At 43.3% G+C, this 8,452-nt stretch overlaps 1 protein-coding gene across 3 annotated transcripts in view; it reads left to right on the top strand.

Annotated features, from left to right (window-relative positions):
* Positions 1 to 2,329: 2,329 nt before the first annotated feature.
* Frrs1 (ferric chelate reductase 1) overlaps positions 2,330 to 8,452 on the top strand; it is a 44,233-nt gene continuing 38,110 nt past the window's right edge. Inside the window, exons 1-2 of one of the 3 annotated variants that reach the window (XM_085835557.1) lie at positions 2,330 to 2,417; positions 7,166 to 7,254. The gene's annotated coding sequence lies outside the window, so the exon portion shown is untranslated. Of the gene's footprint in view, positions 2,418 to 7,161; positions 7,255 to 8,452 lie in introns of all 3 variants that reach the window. The other 2 variants (XM_021158834.3, XM_021158835.3) reach the window with 2 other exon arrangements.

Genomic DNA, 8,452 nt, shown 5'->3' with positions numbered 1-8,452 from the left:
TCTCCAGCCTTTTCTTCTCCCTGGAGGAGTTTCCTGGGAGGAGTCCTCTGTCTCCGTAGTCTGATAGCCAGAGGAAGGGACTCAGGACAAGTCAAGCGCTGTGAAGGGTCCTGAAGGTGGATTAGGAAGTGTTGGCTTAGAGGCTTGTGAGTGCCTCCAGCACTCACTTAGATTTCAGGCTCCATTGGGCGTTTTAAATGAACTTGGCCTCTTTTGTGGCAACTGATAACAGGCTGTAGAGAGGAGCCTGCCAGTGGGTGATAGGAAGGGATATAGCTGTGGACTTGGAGGAAGTGATAGGTCTGGCAAGGGCATCTTCTGAAAGGGTTAGCCTCACTTTCACCCAACAGCTTCCTAAGAGTGCTCTGAGGTAAGTTATCCAAGGTATTATTCCTTTCATAGACTTTTTAGCTCACTGTTGGTGGGCAAAGTCAGCAAGGCAGAGTCTAATTACAGTCAAAGAAAGCGAACGAAACCACGATCTTGGAGTAACTGTCTCTCAGGCTGGAATGAATGAATATATTCTAAGGAGATATTTATACCTCTTTTTTTTCGGCGATCATGATACTGAAATTCTCTCCAGGAATATCCTGCAAGGAGCTGAAATGGCCGAAGCTCTGGGGACCTCCAGAGGAGGAGTTTGTCAGAACTTTTCAGATGACCTTGCAAGAGATACCTTGAGCTGAGACAGTGGTGTGCTGGGACCACACCGTAGCTGACTGCTTGCTTAGTTATGCTTATGTGTATTTTCTTCTATTTGAACAAAAACCTTAAACTGAGAAAACAGACACGTGTGTGTGTGTGTGTGTGTGTGTAGTGTATGTGTGTGCGTGTGTGTAGTATGTGTGTGTCCAGACTTCGTTTTTCTTCATTCCTCATGGTAGTCAACCACATTAAATAAATCTCTCCTTTTACTTTTCCTTTTTTAGGCTTTTAAAATTGGATTATGGAGGATAGGTGGCCAACCATGGCTTATAGGGGTCCTAGTTGAACCCCAAGTCGGTGGTTTTGAGCTGAAAAATCAGTTGACTTAGTTGAAAAGTTTTAATGTCCCAAGCTGCTTTTGGTTGGAAACAAGATTTGGGCTTTCATTACTTAAAGCCCCCTTTTAATTTTCTGGGGCGGTGGCTGCTGCGGGGGGTGGGGCGGGTGGGGTTGAGGGTGGGGGGTTTGTTAAATGTTAACAGTTCTTACTAGACCGTTCAGAGATGTTCTTTCCTATCTCTTCCTATCTCTTTCCTATCTCTTCTTTTCAAATGGATCTAAAGAATTTACTGGTGTTGTGCAATGGGTAACCACAGGTCAAAGCATGCCTCACGCATGCCTCACGATCCTTCCCCCAACCCCCACGTCCTCCCAAGTTAGAACGACGTGGTTAACATTTTTCAGATATAGATTTTTTTGTTCTTTTGCAAAATAATGCAAGGCACAGACTAAAAAGAGACAATGGAAAGCCACAAGCCACACGCATTTCAAGTTGTACTTTACAAAAAGAAATCTAAAAAGAGTCCTTTCACATTTTGGGTGGTGGTAGCTCAGACCTTTAATCCTGGCAATCTGGAGGCAGAGGCAGGACGATCCCTGTGAGTTTGAGACCCGACTGGTCTACACAGCTAGTTCTAGAACAGCCAAGGCTACACAGAGAAACAGTGTCTTCCTCCCGCCCCCCCCCCCCCCGAAAACAAAACAAAACTGTGCGCTACGATTTCTTTACAAAATTTTGTAGGTAACTAAATAGTATGTGGAGTGCTGCTAGATTAAAAAAAAAAAGTGGGGTGGGGAGGACTAAAGCTGGGAGTGGTGGCGCACCCCTTTAACCCCAGCACTCAGAAGGCGGCAGAGGCACAGCTAAGGCTGCTGCACAACCCGGTCTCAAAACAAAAACAAAGGGGGCGGGGTGGTCCTGTAAATTCTCACGGTGAACTTCAATGCTATATTCAGCCAGTCATTAAAAAGCAAAGCAAAGCAAACCATCAGCATGCCTCTTCTGGTCCTGCGTACTTCAGTACTCACACTGCTAACTGAAATTGCAGTGGAACTGGGTATCCTACTTATTTGCTGAATATGGCTACCTCGCTCAGGCAGGAGGAGCAGGTGCCTTTGTCTTTGAGTCACAGGCAACAGGTATGCATTCAAATAGGCTGGTAGAGAAAACCAAGGGAAGTGTAATTTGCTCAGTGCAACAGTAGCTAGTGAGTTAAAAACACGCAGAGCGTTTTTATTTTTTAGAAACAGAACCCTTCTAGTTTCAGATGTGCAGTCCTAAAGCCCATCCCGGGCTCGGAAACCAGGTAGGGCAGCTTGGGTCGCCAGCCTTCCCTGCTGGTTTCCCAGTAAGCTGGCTCCGCCTAGTTGCAGCTCCGCCGTACCCGCCGGAGCCAAGCCGGAAGTTGCTCAGGCTGCCTCTGCTGCTCAAGGTAAGAGCCCGTTCTATTTAGTTTTCTGTGTCAAGACTCTTGGTAAAGCTTATAAAAATCAGAGCTAGCTGGGCGACGGCGGCGAGAGCAGGCACCTTGCGTGGTCCGGCAGTCAGGAGGCTGGAGGAGGGCTGCGCTCGCCGGCAGGGTTGTCTTGATCTGTCTAGCGATTTAGGTTCCCAATATGCCTCCTGACTTTGACTAACGAGCCCTAATCCCCCAAAAGGGGTAGTTGTAAGGACAGAGCATGAGGGCCTGAAAAGTATTGACTTTAATTTGTGCACCATAAGAAAAATTGAACAACGGAAACTTGGTTTTTGCATTGAAACCTAATGTCATAATTTGCCCATGTGAGAGTTACTCGTGTGTGTGTGTGTGTGTGTGTGTGTGTGTGTATGTGTGTGTGTTCCTATGTCTGTGCAAGTCCAGCAGCCTCTTTTCTTTTCTTTTCTTTTCTTTTCTTTTCTTTTCTTTTCTTTTCTTTTCTCTTCTCTTCTCTTCTCTTCTCTTCTCTTCTCTTCTCTTCTCTTCTCTTCTCTCCTCTCCTCTCCTCTCCTCTCCTCTCCTCTCCTCTCCTCTCCTCTCCTCTCCTCTCCTCTCCTCTCCTCTCCTCTCCTCTCCTCTCCTCTCCTCTCCTCTCCTCTCCTCTCCTCTCCTCTCCTCTCCTCTCCTCTCCTCTCCTCTCCTCTCCTCTCCTTTTCTTTTTTCTTTCCATAATGTCTAAGGTCAAAGGGAAAATTTCAGCTAACAAATGTGCTATCTGGAATTTCTCCCAACACAGCTAAACTTTAAACTTTCAGTTCAGCTACATTTGTCCTCCCCTGAACTAAAAGGAAGAAAAAGTGGATCGATCCTTTTATACTAGGCTAATACAGAGGTGAGATTTAATCTGTTGGTGTATTGGTAACAAAGTTAGGGCTTATGGAAGAATGTTTTGTTCAGCAGAGAAGTTTTAGAAGTTATTTTTAGACAAATGTATCCGTTTTTTCTCCACCTTCTCTGTCACACCTCTCTGTTTACACAATGTCAGATTCTCTTAATTTCATTTTCCAAAAGCACTGTAAGCACGCACGCCTTTTCTGTTGCTACAGGTATGTAAGTCTCCAATGGTGGCAGGAAAATGTGATACAAGTTTCTATTAGCTAATAGTACATTTCTAAGAAAAGAACACTTACTTCAGGTTGGTACAACTAGGCAAGATTCCAAGGAAAGAAGGCTATTTTATCCGGAGACCTGGCTTAGGATCTCACTAAGTAGCCCTAGCTGTCCTGGAACTTTCTATAGAACAGGTTGGTCTCAAACTTACAGAGATCTGCTTGCCTCTGCCTTCTGACTACTATGATTAATAGTGTGTGCTTGGTTAGGTGTTTTATTTAATTCTTACAAAGTAGTTTTTTTTTTTTTAAACTGGTACTGCCTCCAAAAATAAGAAGCCTAAGTGAGAGTGAGAATAAATAATTTGCTCTGGGTCACAACAGTGGTCCCTGACAGGTGATAATGGGTAAATGGATGGAATCAAGGTAGGGGAGTTGGTTCAGAGAGCCTGATGACCAGAGTGCAACCCTTAGGTTGTACACGATGGAAGGAGAGAACTGACTTCTGCAAGTTGTCCTCTGATCTCTACGGCATGCCGAGGCATGCAGCCCCCATCCCAAGTGCAATTTAAAAACCAGAGGATCAATTCAAACACAGAAATACTGTATAGTTTAATGTGGTGGTCATAGAGGATAGTGGTTGAGGGCATTTAAATGGACATTGCAAATTGTAGGTGTTTTAAAACAAAAGTAAAAAAAGGGAAAACATGACAGTGCTTGAAAAGAGGAGCCAAATCTAATTATTGTGTGAGCAATTTAATGTACTTCTCTCTTTCTTTCTTTCTTTCTTTCTTTCTTTCTTTCTTTCTTTCTTTCTTTCTTTCTTTCTTTCTTTCTTTCTCTCTTCCTTTCTTTCTTCCTTTCTTTCCTTTCCTTCCTTTCCTTTCCTTTCCTTTCCTTTCCTTTCCTTTCCTTTCCTTTCCTTTCCTTTCCTTTCCTTCTTTCCTCCCCTCCCCTCCCCTCCCTCCCTCCCTCCCTCTCTCTCTCTCTCTCTTTCTTTCTTTCTTTCTTTCTTTGATTAATTTATTGAGAGGTGTTGCTATGTAGCCCTTGGTGTCCTGAGCTTGCAGAGACCCATCTGTTTCTGCCTCCCAAGTGACAGGACTAAAGGTGTGCCATCAACTTAATGTATGTCTCAATAGTTATATAATTTTATAATGTATACTTGTAGTATTTTTTTTCTAAATTATAAATTGTCAAACCTGTGAAGAATTTAGTAAGGAATAGAATTATCATAAATGCTGGGTGGGTCCTGAATGTAGGGCGAGACAGAGAATCTCCTTTATAGAGCCTGGCCACATAATGCGTGTGGCCCTTTTAGAGGAGCAGAGGCCCTCTGCCTGGCCCAGGAGGGCACCTCTTCAGCACTGGCCATGTGGGAATATAGGCTTAGTGTTACCTGATGGCTGGATTATTTAGAAGAAGTCAGAGGTACAGATTTCTTATGAGTTTTCCTGATCTCCAAATATTCACAGCTAATTTGTTTAAAAACAAATGTTTGTCCCGTGCATGTAGTCACAAAGTACAGTAGCTCTGTAATGTCTGGCAGATACTATTTTCACGAGGACGGTCCACTACCTGTGGCTCTTACAGTCTTTGTTCTATTCCAGATCTTGGGGGAAAGGGGTTATGATATAGATGTCCCATTTAGGCTGAGCATGCCACATCTTTTACTCTCTGTAGACTAAGGCAGTTGTGGGTCCTTATTATTAATCACCACCTACTGCAAATAGAAGCTTCTTTGAAAAGGACTGAGAGATGCACTATTTTATGGGTAAAAAGGTAAGAACTTCAGAGGCAGTTTAGTACTATAGCCATTTAACAGAATAATAGTATTTAAGATGGAGCTAGCCTAAATCCTAGCATGGCTCCAGAGGGATTTATGGAGTCCCATCCCATTTCTTCAGGGATGTGGTCCCTTTATATCTACTCAGGCTTCTGTAGATGGTCCTATACCCATGCCCTTATAGGCAGCTCTAAGTGGACTCAGTGGGTTTAAAAACAGCACATGACACCGGAAGGGAAAAGTTAGGGGAGACAGAGGAGGAATTGGAAGGGAGGAAATAGGGGGTACATTTGATCAAAGCATTATATGCATGTACGAGATTCTCAGTAGAGAACTGTGGCTTTGGGCTATAGTTGGCTTGTTTCCTGCCAGTTTACAACCTTGACTGAGTTTACAATCTTGACTTCCGGCAACTGGACCCAGACTGACCTATCTTCTGCACTCTCAAAGATCATTGACGCTGTCGGAGAGCTTTTGATTATGTGCGTTGTGTCTGTTCGGGTATTTATCATGCTAGAAATTCAAACAAACTGGGTATGGTGAGTGTAATCCTAATACTTAGAAGGTGGAGGCAGGAGGATTTGAGTTCAGTTTGAGGCCAGTCTGGGCTACATAGTAAGTTCTAGGCCAGAGTAGCTTACAGAGTGAGACAAAACAAAACAACAAACAACAACAAAAACAAATAAAAAACCCAAAACAAACTGAAATTTAAAAAGTTAAGTAACATGCTAGCATAAGTAACATTTTAATGATAAATAATAACCATACTTACCTAAATCAATAAAATAGCAGTGCTTTAGATTTTTGTGTGTATGTGTGTGTATGTGTGTATTCACATAGATGTGTGTGTATGCATGCTAATGCGGCTGTCTTAGTTAGGGTTTCTACTGCTTCGACAAAACACCATGACCAAAATGGGGAGAAAAGGGTTTATTCGGCTTAATACTTCCACAGCCCTGTTTATCTGTGAAGGAAGTCAGGGCAGGAACTCAAGCAGGGCAGGAACCTGGAGATAGGAGCTTTTGCAGAAGCCATAGAGGAGAGCTACTTAGTATGCTTTATTTACAAGGCTTGCTCAGCCTGCTTTCTTATAGAACCCAGGACCACCATTCCAGGCATGGCAACATACAAAATACCACCCCCTCCCCCCACAGCCATTGACCACTAATTGAGAAAATGACTTACAGTTATATCACACGGAGGGATTTCTTCAACTGAGGCTCCTTCCTCTCTGATGACTGTAGCTTGTGTCAAGATGACATACAAAACCAGCCAGTACAATGTCTCTAATGTCTGTCTGTCTGCCTGCCTGTCTGCCTGTCTGTCTGTCTCTGAGACAGGACATTAAAGAGAGGAAGTGTACTCAACTTCCCACTACTTTGTGTTCTAAGGATGACCCTGTTGAGAACTGTCAGAAGTGTGGTGCAAAGGCTTTTTCCCCCCTTATCTTTTTCCTTTTATGCAATGTACATTTTGTGGCTATGCAACATTTTGTAGTTTTCTTTGTTTCATTTCTCACTGTGGCATGAACGTGCTTCCTCCCTCTGTCCCTCCCTCCCTCCCTCCTTTCCTTCCTTTCTTTCTTTCTCTCTTTTTTTCCCTTTGGTTTTTGAGACAGGATTTCTTTCCATAGCTCTGGCTGTCCTGAAACTCACTTTGTAGATCAGGCTGGCCTTGAAGTCAGAGACCTGCATGCCTCTGCCTCCTGAGTTTGGGGATTAAAGGTGTGTGCCACCACCCGCTGGCTCATGCTTTTATTTGAATGTGTTTTAGGATTTCTGTGGGTTGAGTTAACCCTTGCGAAGCACTTAATAATGAGTGATTGCCTTTGGGAATGATTTCATCCTTTGCTTTTGCTCCTGAGACAGATCTCATGGATCACGTAGTCTAGGCTGGCCTCAGATTTGCTGTGTGGCTGAGGATGACCCTGGGCCTCTGACCTTCCCACCTTCACCTGGTAAGTGTCGTCTCACAGGCCTGTGCTGTCACGACTGCCCTGTGCTCTTCCTAGCTCTATAGTTTGGTTATAGCATAGTTTACTCTTGTAAGCGGTTGAATTACCTGAAGTTTTGCTACTGTATTCCTTGAATAGTTGTATGAGGTTTTTTTTTTTTTTTTTTTTTTTTTTCTATAGGATGAATTTGTATAAGTGGGTGTCTTGTCAGAGGTTAAGCATACGTTTTAGCTTAATAGTGTACTGTGAAATTTCCTTTGAAAATGTGACAGTTTGCTTTCTACTATGCGTTAAGTGCTCAGTTCTTTTGGCTATTTGGAGATTTATCAGTCGTTTGCATTTTATCACGTATTTCTTTTTGCATTTTTGTTTTCTTGAGACAGGGTTTCTCTGTGAAACCCTGGCTGTTCCAGAACTCACTTTGTAGACTATCTGGCCTTGAACTGAGAGATCTGCCTGCCTCTGCCTCCCTAGTTCTGGGATTAAAGGCCAGGATTTATTTGAAATGAAACAATAGTGTATGTGTGTGTGTGTCCTATGTATATATACACATTTAAAGAACTTTTTTCTTTCTCCCACATGGGTCTCTAGGATTGAGCTTAGGTCACCAGGGTTAGTGACATGGTCCTTTATCAGCTGAGTCACCTCACAGGCCTTATGTACGCGCATATGCATGTTTTTATGTAGGTAGGAAAGTGAGAGGTGAGAAAATAAGAGGTCCTAGTTAGAAGGTAGAAAACTAATAGAGACACAAGAAAAAGAGAATGACCCTTATTCCAGAGCTAGTGAATGTTCCATCCTTAGTGTACTAGAGAGAAAAATATCCTGGAAATTTGAGTTAGGCTAAAAGGTATGCAACAAGATATGGCTAAACCTGTCACCCTTTGATGGTCATTCCTGAGTAGGGAGTGAGTGGAGAGGAAGGGGACTGATGAAAGTTGTTCTCTAGAAAACCTTGTGGTTGGGTCAAGCAAGCTTAGGATGGAGAGTATAGAAATGGGAGAGCTTCACTAACCAGGGACAAGAGGGAAGCGATTCCGAGGGAAACGGGATAGATGGATGGCAGGAGAAGATGGAAAGGTAGAAGTCTGAGTGCAAATGAATGTTACCACATTCTGAGAGTTTGGGGTTTCAAGTCTTTCTAGTTGGAACTACCTTGATAGACCAGAAGCAGTCTAGGTCAAGCAGGCATGAGAATCAG

Source organism: Mus caroli, unplaced genomic scaffold (genome assembly GCF_978045245.1).
Source record: "Mus caroli unplaced genomic scaffold, Mus_caroli_1 scaffold_3, whole genome shotgun sequence".
Classification (NCBI taxonomy): Eukaryota; Metazoa; Chordata; class Mammalia; order Rodentia; family Muridae; genus Mus; species Mus caroli.
This window is presented reverse-complemented; position numbering and strand designations above follow the sequence as displayed.